Consider the following 18,827-nt stretch of genomic DNA (forward strand, 5'->3'; position numbering starts at 1 on the left):
AATAAGCTTCATGCTTCCATGAGCAATCTCTTCACTATTTATTTGCATAGAGAAAACTTTGAAATGTCTTTGAGATTGCCAGCTGCTCTTTTCTCAAATTCTGTCAGTTTTCATAGTCCCTCTGACTCCTTTGTAACAAACCTGATTCCTGCCGCTCTTTATAACCTTGTATTTGTCATAAGGGTTTTTTTTGCTTTTTATCTTCACTCTTTTGTCATCCTAGGAGCTCGGTATATATTTGTTTCTTCTTTGCCCCTCATAGGAATAGTCTCAACTGCAGCTGAACTGTCTCTTCTTCTAAGTCAGCCTATTTTTCTGATATAGCTTGGCCTGTTAACCTTTGAATCTGCAGGAGCATACCCGTTAGCGTTAGTGACCGGGGTTCCATTCCTGCCGCAGTCTGGAAGAATGTTGTACATTCTCCCTGGACCACGTGGGTTTCTTCCAGGTGCTCCAGTTTCCTCCTACGTTCCAAACACGTATGGGTCAGGGTTAATAAGCTGTGGCCATGGTATGTTGGAGCCAGAGCATAGTGACACTTGTGGGCTGACCTCAGCACATCCTTAGACTGTTGGCTGTTGATGCAAATGATGCGTTTTACTGTATATTTCAATATCTCGATGTACACATGACAAAGCTGATCTTTAAATCTCTCTTTATTTACCCTGGCCAGAGCTACTCGCATTCAATTGAAATTGGCCTTCCCCAATTAATTATTTTTACTTTATAAAGCTCCTTCTCCTTTTCTGTAATAAAACCACATCATATTATATAATGAGCATGATCTCCTCAACATCGCTCTACCAAAGTCAAGGGTTTTTTCCCTTATAAAAAGGGCTAGAGCATGATTTAAGCAATCGGAAATGACTGCTGCCTCCTGAGTTCGCATCTGCTGTCTCTTTTGCATGCTGCCCACATAGATAAATAGAAATAGAGATGAGGGGGATACCATGGGAGAATGAGGCAATCAGCAACGTGGGAGGATGAAACACTGTAGTGGTTTGTGAGGGGATCCCCACACTACAGAGTAACCCATTCAGGCCATAGTTCACAGATACCTGCCAGTTCTATCTCTCTACTAACGGGCAGCACAGGGAAAGTTGATGACATCAAAGTCATTTAAATCATTTGCGGTTCTCATGAATTGCCCTCCATGAAAATAAAAGAAACAAATTTCATAGTTTGCAGCTTTTAGTACAGTCTGTCACTGGGTCAAAAGTAGTTGTTTATTTTTATTTAGAGATAAGTGCAGGATAGGTCCTTGCACTACATTGAGCCACACCACCCAGCAATCCACTGATCTAACCCTAATTACATGACAATTTACAATGACCAATTAACCTACTAATTGGTATGTCTTTCGACTGTGGGAGAAAACCACAGCACACGGAGGAAACCCACACACACGCAGGAAGGACATACAAACTTTCTAACAGAGGACGCCGGAATTGAACTCTAACGTCCCAAGCTCCAGTAGTGTCGTGCTAACTGCTATGCTGTCGTGGCGTGAACTTCGATGGTGGCATCACGTGCACAAAATACAGTGGGAAAGTGTCACTGTGTTAGAACGTTCAACTTGTAAAGTTTGCCATTACAGGCTGAACTTCTTTTAGCCTCTTGTGAGTGTGAAGAATGTAACAGAGATCCATGGATATGTGTGTCACAGTGTTTGCTGCCTGTTTTCTGATGGAAGGAGGACCTCTGGAAATAGAAGCAGATACTTCAAAACATGCTGAAAATGCTTCCTCCGGGCAATCTCCATGTAAAAGACTAATAGCATTTCTATTTGTAACGCAGATTCTAGAATAGGGGTTCCCAACATGGGTTCTATGGACCCCTTGCTTAAAGGTATTGGTCCATGGTGTTTGATGAGGTACCCCATGCAAGGCTTATTGAGAAAATAAGGAGGCATGGGATCCAAGGGGACAGTGCATTGTGGATCCAGAACTGGCTTGCCCACAGAAGGCAAAGAGTGGTTGTAGATGGGTTATATTCTGCATGGAGGTCGGTGACCAGTGGTGTGCCTCAAGGATCTGTTCTGGGACCCCTGCTGTTCGTGGTTTTTATAAATGACCTGGATGAGGAAGTGGAGGGATGGGTTAGAAAATTTGCTGATGACACAAAGGTTGTGAGTGTTGTGGATAGTGTGGAGGGCTGTCAGGGGTTACAGCAGGACATTGATAGGATGTAATACTGGGCTGAGAAGTGGCAGATGGAGTTCAACCCAGATAACTATGAGGTGGTTCATTCTGGTAGGTCAAATATGATGACAGAATTTAGCATTAATGGCAAGACTCTTGGCAGTGTGGAGGATCAGAGGGATCTTGGGGTCAGAGTCCACAGGACACTCAAAGCTGCTAAGCAGGTTGACTCTGTGGTTAAAAAGGCGTACAGAGCATTGGCCTTCATCAGTCGTGGGATTGAGTTTAAGAGCCGAGAAGTAATGTTGTAGCTATATAGGACCCTGGTCAGACCCCACTTGGAGTACTGTGCTCAGTTCTGGTCGCCTCACTACAGGAAGGACGTGGAAACCATAGAAAGGGTGCAGAGGAGATTTACAAGGATGTTGCCTGGATTGGGGAGCATGCCTTATGAGAATAGATTGAATGAACTCGGCCTTTTCTCCTTGGAGCGACGGAGGATGAGAGGTGACCTGATAGAGGCGTACAAGATAATGAGAGGCATTGATTGTGTGGATAGTCAGAGGCTTTTTCCCAGGGCTGAAATGGCTAGCATGAGAGGGCACAGTTTTAAGGTGATTGGAAGTAGGTACAGAGGAGATGTCGGGTAGGTTTTTTATGCAGAGAGTGGTGAGTGTGTGGAATGAGTGTGTGGGTGGAGGTGGGAATGATAGGGTCTTTTAAGAGACTCCTGGATGGATACATGGAGTTTAGAAAAAGAGAGGGCTTTGGGTAAGCCTAGGTAATTCTAAGGTAAGGACATGTTTGACACAGTTTTGTGGGCCGAAGGGCCTGTATTGTGCTGTAAGTTTTCTATGTTTCTATGTTTCTAAAAGGTTGGGAACCTCTGTACACACATTTGAGTTTATACTTGATGACCTGTGATTTCTAATTTTGATTTTTTTCTTTATGCCAGTGAGAAATGTACTTTGGCAGTCACCACCAATGCACCTACAATTCCAATCCGGTTTTCCTCATGTTAGTGGTAGAGCCATAGAGAGATACAGTACAGAAACAGGCTCTTTGGCTCATTGTGTTCACACTGACCATCAACCACCAAAATACACCAACCCTACATTAGTTACATAATTTATTCACCCAACCTTTTTATCAACTTGTGTTGGGCATGTGGCCAAGTGGTTAAGGTGAAAGTCTAGTTATCTCAAGGTCGCTAGTTCGAGCATCAGCTGTGGCAGTGTGCCTGTGTCCTTGAGCAAGGCACTTAATCACACATTGCTCTAGTCTGTGCGATGAGTGGCGCCCCACAGAGACTTCCAATCTGCGCCTTGTAAGGCATGAAAATGCCTGATGCAGGCCTCTCATGGTCTGAGTCGATGTTCCCCTTTTATCAACTCACCCTGATTCTACCACTCACCTACACACACTGAAAAATTTACAGTGGCCAATTAACCAACCAGCCCTTTGGGATGTAGCAGGAAACAGAAGTAAATGGAGGAAATCATGTAAGCGCCATGCAGGCAGTACTTGAAGTCAAAATTGAACCCGTGTCTCTGACACTGTGAAGCAGTGGCAATACTACCTGGGCCCCTGTGCCTCAGTACTGTATGGCAAACTCCCAAATCCATTAAATGTCATGCTTGCAATGTGTTTCAAGAAGTAAGAGCTGAAACTGAGTTGTACATGACCCCATGAGGCTCACCCATGTTCTTCGGGAAAGGTTATCTGCCATTCTTACCCAATATGTGTGACTCCAGACCAATAACAATGCAGTAAACTCCAAGACCTGGACCTCAATAACTCCCTTCTGCAACTGGATCCTGGATTTCCTCACTTGTAGACCCCAGTCAGTTCGGATTGGCAACCCATCTCCGATTTACACTTATGACTGTGTGGCTAAGTACAGCTCCAACAACATATTCAAGTTTGCTGATGACACCACTGTAGTGGGCTGTATCAAAGATGGTGTGATATGATAGCACTTCTATTCTGTGTGCTATCCAAACAGGTGTTACTACCTTGTAAACAGATATGATTGAATAAACACTGTTTTCCATTATTTGGCCCCTTCAGTTTCCTCTCATTGCATGGTCTGCTTGAATACATCCCATGAGTCTGCGTGTAATTAATGACTTGGCTGTAGTCAGAATACAGTGATGTGCAAACTATTACTGTTTTACACAATGTGTGTAGCGTACAATTGTCAATTATTATTAAGCCATGAATGTCCACTGTGGTATTTGTTTTTATAAACCAGAGATACCCAAAGCTTTGGGTATGATTGGCTATTTCCAACTGAGAATAGAAGGTTGTGGTTTGAAATTTATGCCACGGAGACTACTGGCAGTGAATTCAAACAGCATATATCAAACTAACATATAATGCTAGTTCGATGTTGATTATGCAAAGTTATACCGTGCACTGAACACGGAATCAGATCTTCATTACTGATTGTCCCCTCCTGCTTCTAATGGCCAGAGGGGGCCTCTTGCCAGCTCACTTCTTTTGCTGATTCTACGATGTCACATAGATGGAGAAGAAGTGCTACTATGCAAGATACCATAAGACCATTAAGCTTAGGCTCAAATTAGGCCATTTGGCACATCAAATCTGCGCCACCATATCAAACTGCTCTTCAAATATACTCACTTGCTTGGCCTTCACAGCCACCCATGGCAATTCCACAAATTCACCGCTCTCTGGCTAAAGAAATTCTTCCTTATCTTTGTTCTAAAGGGAAGTCCTCTGTACTGAGGCTGTGCCCTCTGGTACTAGACTCTCAAACCATTGGAAAGGTCTTTCATATTTGACGCAAACTTTAATATTAGAGCCGTGAAGCTGTACATGGTATTTTCATTAACTGCACAATTCACTTTCATTTGGGGTACAACATATTTCATCAGTTGCTTCTATCAACATGCTTTACTCAAAGTAAAGGACTTTTTACAGTATTTACCCTGGCCAAAGGGCTGATATCAGCGTATGAATAATGCCAGGGAGAACCAGGTCCTATCCCTGACAACCATTTTATAAACAACCCACTGTGTAAGCTGTAAATAAATTCAGTTGCCTATTATAAGCATGGTAGATTATGGAAACCAGGCCTTGCAGAGCCTGTGAGCAACACTTTGCATGTCCCAGCTCTGTACTTCATGATAATAACACTCACAAAATGCCGAAGGAAATTAGCAGGTCAGGCAGCATCTATGGAGAGGAATAAAGAGCCAATGTTTCAGGCCAAGACTGTTGGCTCTTTATTCCTCTCTGAAGATGTGGCCTAAACTGCTGAGTTCCTTCAGCATTCTGTGTGTGTTGCTCTAACTTTCCAGCATCAGCAGAATCTCATGTGTTTATGATATACTTCATGATAGCGTTTCCAAATGGCTGGGATCATCACGTAAAAACAAAACTCTTTGGATTAAAAATAATTTAAATTAGTGTGTACATTGCGTACCTTCCCATTAAAGATTTTGCCTAAATTATAAATGCTGCTAAACCAGGCACACTCAAATCCAACGTCCAGCCAATGGGATTTGGGAATGCCGCGATTGTAATTAATGAAAAAAAAATCCCAAGCACTGTTTTGTATTTTAGACACATTCAGTAATGGATCTCTTAACTAATTCCACGGCTTCACATTTTACATTTAATCTGAAAGAAAATTCTAGAGCCTGAGTAATCATGACAGACTGATTGAAGCTGACTGCACTGTCTCAAACTAGTGTCCTTCTGAATATTTATAGTCTTGTATTAAGAAAGCTAGAGAGCAATCAAATCTTAATTAAAGGTTACTGTCTTGGATAAATGAGAACTAGAACTGGCAGAATTTTATGTCCTATTGAGTATTTAGGCAGGCATAGCAGCAATTTTATCCCATGGAAATAAACTGGATTGGTATTGATGGACAAAAAGGTTGACATGGGGTGCGGTGGTTTAAAGGGCCTGTTTCCGTGCTGTACAACACATCAACCATCCAGGCCATGCTCTCTTCTCACTGCCGTCATCGGGCAGGGGGTACAGGAGCCTTAGGTCCCATAGCACCAGGTTACCCTTCAACCATCAGACTACTAAACTAACGTGGATAACTTCACTCACTTCAACACTGAAACAATTCAACAACCTATCCACTTTCAAAGACCCTACAACTTATAATCTCGGTATTATTTATTTATTTGTATTTGCATGGTGTGTCTTTTGCACGTCGATTGTCAGTGTTTGTCTGTAGCTTTTCATTGATTCTGTTGTATTTCTTCACTCTACTGTGAATGCCCACAAAAAATGAATCTTGGAGCAGTATATGGTGACGTATACATACTTTGAAAATAAATCTATTTTGAACTTTGAAGCATGACACAGTAAGAAGGCTGCATATTGACCCAACTAATAATTACCACAACTGTTTGATTGTTGTGGGGAATTAGATGATATATTTTTTAAATGCTTTGGTGCTCCTTGATCTCATTTAGGGAATTTTCTAGGAGGCCTGACCTCCATATCCTTATCCCTAAACCTTAAAATTCCCTCTTGAGCCCTAAAATCATTCCTACCAACTTAAAACAAACAACTAAGTCTGAGTCACAATCTCAACAGGGCCTTTATTTGCCCCTTTCCTTGTTTCAGTATTCGTTGAATTTGCCTGGGACTTCATCTTAACGTGTGTATTCTGTGCTTGATTTCTCCATACAATTTTGTATTGCTCTTCTTCCCATCAATATCTCATTATTGCAGTGTCTTTGCATCAGAGATCAGCCATTTTATTGTCTCTTCCTTGATCAATGCCTATATGTCAGTGTGTCATTTTTTGTCTCTTAAATTCCATTTCCTATCCCATATATCTCCTTACTTGCTTTCAAGTATTCCTCCCATTCAACTGACACCCTCTCCCCCCCACCCCCTGCCCTGATCTGTTCTGATAACATTCTCTTCTCTCAGTTCCTCCTTCTCTGCCAATTCTGTTCTTAATTCTCTGGCAATGACTGCCTCATTTTCACCATGGATGTTCACTCCCCATATACTTCTAACAACCCCCCCCCATCAAGAAGGCCATGAAGCTCTCCACTTCTTTCTCAACAAAAGAACCAACCCTTTACCATCCACCACCACCCTCTTCTGTCCCTCACCTTCAACAATTTTTCCTTCTGCTCCTCCCATTTTCTCCAGACTTGAGGGGTAGCCATGGGCACCCAATTGAGCCCCAGATATGCCTGCCTTTTTGTTGCTATGTAGAGCAGCCCATGTTCTAAGACTTCCCCGCTAATACTTCCCAAATCTTCTTCCACGACCCTGATGACTGCATTGGTGCTGCTTCATGCACCCATGCTGAGCTCGTCAATTTCATCAGCTTTGCCTCTAACTTCCACCCTGCCCTTAAATTCACTTGGTCTATTTCTGACACCTCCCTCCCCTTTCTTGATCTCCCCGTCTCCATCTCTGGAGCTAGACTGTTAACCAACATATTTTATAAACCTCAAACATTAGGAAATCTGCAGATGCTGGAAATTCAAGCAACACACACAAAATGCTGGTGGAACGCAGCAGGCCAGGCAGCATCTATTGGAAGAGGTACAGTCGACGTTTTGGGCTGAGACCCTTCGTCAGGACTAACTGAAAGAAGAGATAGTAAGAGATTTGAAAGTGGGAGGAGGGGAGATCCGAAATGATAAGAGAAGACAGGAGGGGGAGGGATGGAGCCAAGAGCTGGAAAGTTGATTGGCAAAAGGGATACAAGGCTGGAGAAGGGAGAGGATCATGGGACGGGAGGCCTAGGGAAAAAGAAAGGGGGAGGGGAGCCCAGAGGAAGATGGAGAGCAGGCAAGGAGTTATAGTGAGAGGGACAGAGGGAGAGAAAAGAGAGAGAAAAAAAGGAAAAAACCAATAATTAATTAATAAATAAGGGATGTGGTAAGAATATTATTATTATTATCCTCCTTTTTTCTCTCTCTCTCTTTTCTTTCCCTCTGCAAACAGCCAAACTGCTACACCCACCCATTCACCTCCTCCCTCATCTCCATTCACCATTCCAAACAATCCATCCAGGCGAGGCAACACTTCACCTGTGAGTGTGCTGGGTCATCTATTCTGTCCAGTGCTCCCGCTGTGGCCTCCACTACATTGGTGAGATCCATCATAAATTGGGGAACTGCTTTGTCAAGCCCCTCCGCTCCATCTGCCAAAAGTGGAACTTCCTGGTGGCCAAGCATTTTATTTCCCATTTCCATTCCTGTTCTGATATATTGGTCCATGGCCTCCTCTTGTGCCAAGATGAGGCCAACCTCAGGGTGGACGAGCAACACTTTCTCATTCACTTTCACTTTCTTGTGTTTCTTTCCTCAGGCTGAGGCTTTTGATTCTAGAACATTTGAAATGTCCTTTTTTTCAAAGAACAGGGTTCCTTTTCCACCACCATTGAAACTGCCCTCACTTATCAGGTTATTTCTTCTTTTTCCTTTTGCCTTTTCTACCTATCACCACCTAGCTTCTCACTTCAACCACCCCTCTCCAACCCATCCACCTTCCCCCTTACTTGGCTTCACCTATCATCTGCCAGCTCATACTCCTTCCCCTGTCGTTCCCCCCCCCCGCCTTCTTATTCTGGCATCTTCCCCCTTCCTTCCCAGTCCTGATGAAGGGTCTTGGCCCAAAACTTTGCCTGTTTATTTCCCTCCCTAGATACGGCCTGACTTGCTGAGTTCCTCCAGCATTTTGCATGTTACTTAAGATTTATAACATCTGCAGAATCTCTTGTGTTTATTCTTCTCAGCCTTGCAGCATCTCTAACTGTACAAACATCCCAAGACAGTTCACGGGAACTGAGCTGAAAAATAGAATTGACACTGAACCACACAAGGAGATATTGGGACAAATAAATTAGATCAAAATGTAGACTTTAAAGAGGCAATTTCGGTACTTACAACCATAACGCTGTGAGAACTACAGCCAGTTAAAATCAGAGGTGCACAAGGGATTAGAACTGTAGATTAAGTGGAGTACAAATGAAGGAGCTAACAGAATTAGGGAGTAGAAATGCTTTTTAAAATAAAGAAGCGGAAGAATTCATTCAGTTTGCCATGCTTGTTTCTTCTATTGCCAATTTTTCTCAAATCTTTCTCTTTTTTATCTTTTGTAATAAATCTTAGCTTTCTCATCACACTTTGTCTAACTATTTTCAGCTGCAAGCTTATGCTTTCTGACTCACTGATATAAACTTCCGAGGCAGACAGTAAAGTGTTAAGTGAGAGTCAGAGGCATTAAACAGATTTGTTATAATTGCAAACTTATTAACAGTGAAATTGTAAACTTCAGCTTTCTGCCCTGAGACCATTTTTGTTATTTTAATTGAATTAGTTTTACAAGGCAATTCCCTGCTGTGGCATCCCATAATGAAGAATCCTATCACTGACTGGCTGCAATTAAGTGGGTGATATACCACATTGAAATGGCATATGGAATGTGTCAGCTTGGAATGCTAAAATTTCATGAGGTTTTTTGATCAAGGCAGCACACCAGATCAACTTTCTCCACTTTTCTGCTGTGTTTTCAAAATGCATTTGGTACCTCTTTATTTAATTTTCTTTCCCTGTAATTCCCTCAGTAGGGAAGAGCATGCCTTGGGTGTAGAAAACCCTTTGACCACTGCAGTATTGTAATAAGATTGTTCCAAGTTGAATTTTGCATAGTCAGTAACAAGTGAATGACAAACCAGCAACACGAGAAAATCTGTAGATGCTGGGAATCCAATGCACACAACATGCTGGAGGAACTCAGCAGGTCAGGCAGCGTCTGTGGAAAAGAGTGAATAGTCAACGTTACAGGCCGAGGCCCTTCTTCGGGACAAACCAGAGCCTGGGATTCTTTGGACTGGGGTTCCCAACCTGGGTTAATGGTAGGGGTCCATGGTAGGGGTCCATGGCATAAAAAAATGTTGGGATTAAAAAAAAACTAAAATCCTGGAAACACGTGGATGCCCTCAGAAGGTACATGGTCATTGACGTCCATGCACAATTTCTGACCCAGCAGAGTGGTGTCTTTACGTTAATACTAGTGACACTGGCTTCAGTAGAGGTTGTGGTGACAGGGATTTATTTTCCTTTCCTATCACCTCTCTGTCTTTTCAGCTTTGAGGACAGAACATATCTCTACAAAGCAGCAGAAGATAATGGAGTCACTAAAGCATAGTCTGATTAGGAACGGTCAACATGGCTTGTAAGGGTCAGCTCGTGCCTCATGAGCCTGATTGAATTCTTCGAGGAAGTGACAAAACATATCGATGAAAGTAGAGCTGTGGATGTGGTGTATAAGAATTTCAGTAAGGTACCTGACAAGGTTCCCCGTGGTAGGCTGATTCAGAAAGTCAGGAAGCATGGGGTTCAAGGAAACTTGGCTGCAAAGATTCAGAATTGTCTTTTCCACTGGGAGGCAGAGGGTGGTAGTAGATGAAGCATGTTCTTCCTGGAGATCAGTCACCAGTGGTAATCCACAGGTATCTGTTCTAGGATGGGACCCCTGCTCTTTGTGATTTTTATAAATGACTTGGATTGAGTTGGGGGGGGGAATAGTATGTTTGTAGATGAAACAAAGGTTGGCAGTGTTGTGGATAGTGTAGAAGATTGTTGTGGGTTTCAACGGGACATTGACAAGATGCAGAGCTGGACTGAGCAGTTACAGATGAAGTTTAATCCAGAAAAGTATGAAGTGATTTACTTTGGAAGGTCAAAATAGAAGGCAGAGAAAAGCTTAATGGTAGCATCCGTGACAGTGTGGAGTAGGATCTTGAGGTTCACATCCATGAACCCCTTGAAGTTGCAACACAAGATGATAGGATGTTTAAAAAGGTGTATAGTGTGTTGACCTTCATTAGTCAGGGGATTAAGTTCAAGAGCCGCAAGGTATTGTTGCAGCTCTATAAAACTCTAGCTAGTCCACATTGTGTTCAGTTCTGGCCACCTCCTTATAGGAAGGATGTGGAAGCTTTAGAGAGGGTGCAGAGAAGATTTACCAGGATGACACCTGGATCAGAAAGCATGTCCTACTTTCTCTATAGGGCTTCTGCCCCTTCCCTCTACAGTCTTGATGAAGGGTTCTGGCCTGAAACATCGACTCATGGTTTCCACGGATGCTGCCTGACCTGGCGAGTTCCTCCAGTGTATTGTGGATGTCCTACGAGGATGGGTTGAGGGAAATAGGGCTTTCCTTTTTGGAGGAAAGGAGATGAAAGGTGATTCGATAAGAGATGTACAAGATGATAAGAGATATAGATAGAGCAAACAGCCAGAGACTTTTTCTCAGGGTAGAAATTGCTAATAGAAGGGGACATAACTTTAAGGTGTTAGGAGAGAAGTCAGAAGCACGTTTTTTACACAGATATGTTGGGTACGTGGAACTCAGTGCCAGGGGTTGTGGTAGAGGCAGATCATGGCATAGATTAATATGTCGGCACAACATTGTGGACTGAAGGGCCTGTACTGTGATGTAATGTTCAATGACATTGATATATTTTTGTCTCTTCCACTTCATGATGCTTGCATTTGTTTTTGTCGCTCTTTCAAAGTGTCCTTCCTGGATGCCTTCTAACATCCAGGGAATCTCTGATGATAGGTTAACTAGGAATACTGGGCTTGCTTGGGGAGATGGGAATCGAGCATCTGCACACTGTCTGGTCCAGTTGAGTTGGTCTGATAATGCCATGATTGGCATTTTCTATATAAAAACACCATATCAACTCTGTGTCATAGTCATAAAGCGGAGAAATAGGCCTCCATGCTCATGATAACCATCAAGTACTAATCTGTACTAATTCTATTTATTGGCACTTACTACATAGCTGTACACACACTGACGATCCATCTAGAAACTTCTGAAACATTGTGAGAGTGCCTGTGTCCACCTGCTTTTCAGATTCCAACACCCTTTGGGTGAAAAGGTTCTTCCTCAGGTCTCCTCCAGTCTCTTACTCCTTACCATGAGTCTGAGTCCTCAACTTTTAGATAGCTCTGCTCCAGGGAAATGTTGTGGACTCTCTGCCCTTTATAATTTTGTGCAGCAGGTTCCCCTCCTCCACTTCAAGCTTACCCGTTCTTATAACTGAAACACTCCAACACTGTCAACATACTGGTGAATCTCCCCTTTGCACCCTCTCCTTTGCAATCATATCCTTCTGAAAGTGTGAGAACCACAACTGTACACAATACTCCAGATGTGGCTTCATCAATATCTTAAAATGTTGTTCCAGCATCGCGCTGCTCATATCCTATGGCCCAGATAATCAAGACAAGCATTCCACACTCTATCTTCATCACCTTATATACCAGTGCTGGCACATTTTGAGCAATGAGGTCTCTCTGCTCCTCAATACTCCCTAAAACCACACCATTCATTAAGTGTGTCCTCCCGTAGTAGTCTTCCCAAATGCATTGCCTTTCATTCATTCAGGAATAAATTCCACCTGCCATTGCTTTACCCATTTTACCAACTGATCAGTAGTAAGACCGTAAGAACTAGGAGCAGAATTGGCTCATCGGGTCTGCTCCATCATTTCATGGCTGATCCAATTTCCCTCTCAGCCCCAATCTCCTGCCTTCTCCCCATATCCCTTCATGCCCTGACTGATCAAAAATCTATCAATCTGTGCCTTAAATATACATAAAGATTTGGCCTCCACAGCTGCCTGTGGCAAAGAATTCCACGGATTCACCAGTCTCCGGGTAAAGAAATTCCTCTTATCTCCTTTCTAAAAGGAGGCTGTTTTATTCTGAGGCTGTGTCGTCTGGTCTTGGACTCACTGTTTCCTATGGTGAGATCCACTTCACATCCACTCTATCAAGGCCTTTCACCATTCGATAGGTTTCAATGAGGCCACCCCTCATTCTTCTGAATTCTAATGAATATAGGCCCAGAGCCATCAAACACCACTCCTGTGACAAGCCATTCAATCCTGGAATCATTTTCATGAACCTCCTTTGAACCCTCTTCATTTTCAGCATATCCTTTCTAAGATAAGGGGCCCAAACCTGCTCACAATACTCCAAGTGAGGTCTCACCAGTGCTTTATAAAGTCTTAACATTACATCCTTGCTTTTATATTCTAGTCCTCTTGAAATGAATGCTAACGTTGTATTTGCTTCCTCACCACAGACTCAACCTGCAAATTAACCTTTAGGGAATCCTGCACAAGGACTCCCAAGCCCCTTTGCACCTCAGATTTTTGTATTTCCTCTCCATTTAGAAAATAGTCACCCTTTAATTTTTTCGACCAAAGTGCACTTCCCGACACTGTATTCCATCTGCCACTTTTTTGTCCATTCTTATGCTGTGCCCTACAACTATCCTCCCAAGCAACATCACAACTGGTTAATATGTCACCTGCAAACATACTGAAAATATTAAAAAATTGTTAAAATATAGAACAAACAGCAAGGGTTTAACATTCTTTGTGGCACCACACTCATCAGTAGCTTCCAATTAAATAACAAGCCCTCCAACTTCACTGTCTGCTTTCTATTGCCAAGCCAATTTTGACCGTCACGAGTTCTGACATTTTGAACCAGTCTCCCATGTGGAATCTTGTCAAAGGCCTTAGTGAAGTCCAAGTGGGCTATAATAAATGCCCTCATTATTACATTTTGTTACCTCTTCAAAAAATTCAATTAAATTGCATATCCAAGAACTCCCCTTAATAAAGTATGTTGGGTATCTTTGATTACTGTCTATCTTTCCAAGTGCAGATAAATGCTGTTCCTCAGATTTTCTTTCAGTAACCTCCCTACAAATAACGTGAAGATCAGAAGCCTGTAATTTTCTGGCACATCCTCCTATTGAATAAGGGTATCACATTTGCTGTCCTTCATTCATCTGGTACTTCAGCTGCGGCCAGTGAATATCTAAAAGTCTGTCAGGGTCCAAGCAATCCTGAAGCTGTCTGGGATACATTTCATCAGGCGCTTAAAATTTATCCATCTTTTAGCTCATTAGAAAATTATGTATCTTCCTTTTTTAATTATAAAAATATTGTCATATCCTGGATAAGCATTTCAATCGTACAGGACAGTTCACTTCACTGTATGTTATGTAGTATCAGGGGATGAACACTGCACTTCTGGTTAAGTCCGCATTAAGGCTTGAAGCAGTAATCCAAGCAGATGGGAAATGGCATATGACTAAATTTCACACATATGTCATCTGGCCAAAGCTTAACGGGGCAGCAGTATGATGGATAAACATAAATCTTAATCATACATATTCTATGTGCTATCCAAACAAGTGTTACTACCTTGTGAACAAGTATGATTGAATAAACACTGTCTTCCATTATTTGGCACCTTCCGTTTCCTCTCATTGCACGGTCTGTTTGAATACATCCCATGATCCAGTGTATAACTAATGACTTGGCTGTAGTCAGAGTACAGTGATGTGCAAAATGTTACTGTTTTACACAATGCATGTGGCACACCGTTGTCATTATTAGTACAGTCCAACTTCATAAGACCATAAGATACAGGAGCAGAAGTAGGCCATTCGGCCCATCGAGTCTGCTCTGCCATTCAATCATGGGCTGATCCAATTCCTCCAGTCATCCCCACTCCCCATACCCTTTGATGCCCTGGCTAATCAAGAACCTATCTATCTCTGCCTTAGATACACCCAATAAATGCACACAGTCATGGATGACTGAAATGCCCAAGTATTCAATTCCCTCTTTTCTCCTTGTTAAACCAAATGATATTTCCTCCCAAATTCTACAGTTTACATAATATGAAAGTGGGGGTTTTTCCCATCAAAGCGGTCGTACTCTTTAACCAGAGGCGGTGAATCTGTGGAATTCATTGCACAGACAGCTTTGCAAGCCAAGTCATTCAAAGTGGGGGTTGATAGGTTCTTTATTAGAATGGCATCAGTTGTTATGGGGTGCAGGCAAGAGAGTGGGGTTGAGAGGGATAATATGTCTGCCATGATGGAATAGTGGAGCAGACTTAATGGGCTGAATGGCCAAGTTCTGCACCTATATCTTATGGTCTTCTGGTCTTATGAAGTATCACTAGGAACTCTCAGCTTCCTGACTCATAGATCAGACTGGTCCCCACCAGGCTACTGATGATGCCGTATTCCTCACATCTTGTTGCATGTGCTAAAGAGTTCTCACTTCCTCAAACATTGTGCATAGTTGACCAAAGGGCTCATTTGTGGTCAGTTTCTGAAGTACTGAAACTGGCTTGTTCTTCACTCCTGGTATGGAATGCATATTTAAGTCATCCTGAATGTCATGAAGTACCATTGTCTGGAAGTTTATAACAGAAAGGGAGACCATCATATCAATGTCGGAAATGGATATTGGTTAATGTAGATAACTTAGGCTCAGACAGCATGGTGTATTTTAAATTATTTCAATCGCCTCACCTAAGGCCTGTACAGTGCACACGTGCATGCACACACACACTCACATTAAAACAGGCAAACCGTTTCCTTTCATCGCCATGTGCATGCGTATGCATATAATATACATCAGTTTGAAGAGTACCTCCTAAAGTAGTTGTATTTATAGTGCTGTACAAGTCTTTGACAGAGTACTACCCATTCCTGCTAATTACTGTAGCTATTCTGAGGAGACTTACTTATTTATGTTCCTCAGTGTTCATTTGACACACTGAGCAAATATTATTCCTGCTGGTTTTCCTGCAGTACGTTTTGACAGTAAATCTGTAGGGCAGCAAAGAATGACAGAAGCACAATGATTTCACATGATTTCATATTATAAGATGCAAAGTTTAAAATAAGTTTGCCACAAACACAAGAGATTCTGCAGATGCTGGAAATCCAGAGCAGCACGCACAAGATGCTGGAGGAACTCAGCAGGTCAGACAGTATATGTGGAGAGGAATAAAGAGTTTACAATTCGGGCAGAGACACTTCATCAGGAATGGAAAGGAAGGGGAAAGAAGCCAGAATAAGAAGGTGGGGGAGGGGGGAGGGGAAGAAATACAAGTTGGCAGGTGATAGGTGAAGCCAGGTGAGGGGTCAGGAGGAGGGAATGAAGTGAGAAGCTGGGAGGTGATGGGTGGGATGGTAAAGGGCTGAAGAGGAAGGAATCTGATAGAAGAGGAGAGTAGACCATGGGGAAAGAGGAGGGGCAACAGAGGAAAGTGATAGGCAAGTGAGGAGAAGAGAAGGAGTAAGAGGGGAGTTACGATGGTGAATGAAAAAAAAAGAGGGGGAGGGGTGTTAAAATTACTGGAAATGAGAGAAATGAATGTTGATACAATCGGGTTGGAGGCTACCCAGACGGAATATGAAGTGTTGCTCCTCCAACCTGAGAGTGGTCTCATCGTATTCCTCTCCAAAGAAGCTGCCTGACCTGCTGATTCCTCCAGGATTTTGTGTGTGTGTTAATATGTTTGGCAACCACTTCCTGACAATAAAATTGAGGCAGAGTGAAATGCAATGCTAAACTAAAGAGAGAATTTTAGTTAAGTACTTCTATTGAAATGTCTTATAAAAAAGGCGAATGAGAATATTATGAAAGCACTCTCTCTCTCCATCCTGTTTCATATTTTAAACCAGTAAACTGAAGGTGGAAAGTACCATGGCATATTTTCTACACACCCCCACTTACCCAGGCTCCAGCTGCAGTTATTATTAATTTGTAAATACAGAGCTGCTATTTTATTTTCTGCCACACAATAATAGCATTGCCTATGAGGGACAGGTAATGGCCAAAATGCACAGTCAGCGATCATGCACATTAATATTATCTTGGGATTCTGAAGCACACTACATAAAAGCGAATGCTGCCTGTTATATTTTGGTTGGATAATTTAGCAACTAAGCAGCAGAGGCTTTTGAGTTCATTTTATTTTTATACCCATTTCTGCAATGTAGCAGCCAATTTGAGAGGGACTGCCATCATTATGGAGGAGCCAGAAAGAAGATTGGGGAAAGGGTGGGGGGGGCGCGACAGTATAAATCAGAGAGCTGTTTAAGGACTTTGATCAGGGAGACTGGAAGGGTTTGAGGGTCTTTGGTGCAGAGATGAGTGAGATTGGGTTGGAGGCAGTGAAGGTAAAGAAGTTAAATTGGCTCAGTGAAGAGCTGCTTACTCTTGTTACCCTTGACTGTCCTCTCTCTCTCCTTACCTCATGCACATACACACACGTACACTTGTGTAAAAGGCTGCTCTTTATATTCACATGTACAAATAAGCACGTGCACGCATACACTCACGCACGTAAACATATATACTCTCACGCACAAACACGCAGATCTATAAGACCAAAAGACATATGCACAGAATTAAGCTATTCAGCCCATCGTGTCTGCTCCACCATTCGATCACAGCTGATTTATTATCCTTCTCAACACTATTCTCCTGCCTTCTTCTCCTGATTCCGGTCTTCAATAGACATGTGATGGAAAATGTACTGACTAGTTGCATCATGGCCTGTTATAGAACACCAATGCCCTTGAATGGAAAAGCCTACAAAAAGTAGCAGATACAGCCCAGTTCATCACAGGTAAAGCCCTCCCCACCACTCAGTACATCTTCATGGAGTGTTGTTGCAGAAAAACAGCACCCTCATCAAGGGCCTCCACCACTCAGGTCATGCTCAGTTCTCGCCACTGCCATCAAGAGGAAGGTACAGGAGCCTCAGGACCCACACCACCAGCTCTTACCCCTCAATGAATTACCCTTGTTGAATTAGAGGGCATAACTTCACTTGCCCCATCATGGAACTGTTTCCAAAACCTATGCACTCACTTTTCAAGGACTCTTCATCTCATGTTCTCGATATTTCTTGGTTTTTTTTCTTTGTATTTACATTCTTTGTTGCCTTTTGCACATTGGTTGTTTGTTCGTCCTGTTGGGTGAAGTCTTTCATTGATTCTATGTTTCGTTGACGTGTATGCCGTTAAAAAAACTTACTTTAAACTTTGAACATTCTATAACTTTTGATCCTCGTACTAATCAAGAACCTATCAACTTCCACTTTAAATATATCACCATATACACCACTAATCCAAATTATATTCTTCATCTTCATTCATCCAATGGGTACATTTCCTGAGAACCTGTTATGTATGTGTTAGATTTTTTAATCAGAAAACTTAACTGATTCCAATATACATATTTTCATTTAGTCTGGTTTTAAAAGAAAATGCAGTTGAATATGCTTCAGTAATGATACTGCCAACAGTGAACCATTGTGGTAAAGTAAGAAGAAAACAAGTTTTCTATGTTTAAAATGGGGAATCGCAATGTGTCTTGCTTTTATGAGAATCCGAATTGAAGATTGTGGGACAGGAGTTGTAGGGCAAATGTTTGCATCTCAAGCTATTAGTATTTACTGGATACTTGAAATCAAGGAATCTTTTCATCATAAGACAAAGCCTAGTATGTAAGAATATTGTGCTTGTGATATTAGCTATTCTGCTAATAGATATACATCACTTAACAATCTTTTTATTGAGTTACAGAGTCGTGCAGCATTGGCTTTCTTTGGTAAATATAGCAAGTGTTCTTTTTAGTTTACCACTGATTCCATCTCATAATATTCTCCAGTGTTGGATCCTGATACTTTTGAAATCCCAAGGTTCTTTGGAAGTTAAGAATGAAGTATAAAACTTATTGCATATGATTGTTTTATTAAGTGTTAAAGAGCAGAAAACAAACAAGGAAAAGCAGCTGACAAAACAAAGATAAAC

At 42.1% G+C, this 18,827-nt stretch overlaps 1 protein-coding gene across 3 annotated transcripts in view; it reads left to right on the top strand.

Annotated features, from left to right (window-relative positions):
- Positions 1 to 18,827, top strand: part of sumf1 (sulfatase modifying factor 1) — a 185,137-nt gene that overhangs the window by 83,555 nt on the left and 82,755 nt on the right. The window lies entirely within an intron of this gene.

The sequence above is a fragment of the Mobula birostris genome, chromosome 16 (genome assembly GCF_030028105.1).
Source record: "Mobula birostris isolate sMobBir1 chromosome 16, sMobBir1.hap1, whole genome shotgun sequence".
Lineage (NCBI taxonomy): Eukaryota > Metazoa > Chordata > Chondrichthyes > Myliobatiformes > Myliobatidae > Mobula > Mobula birostris.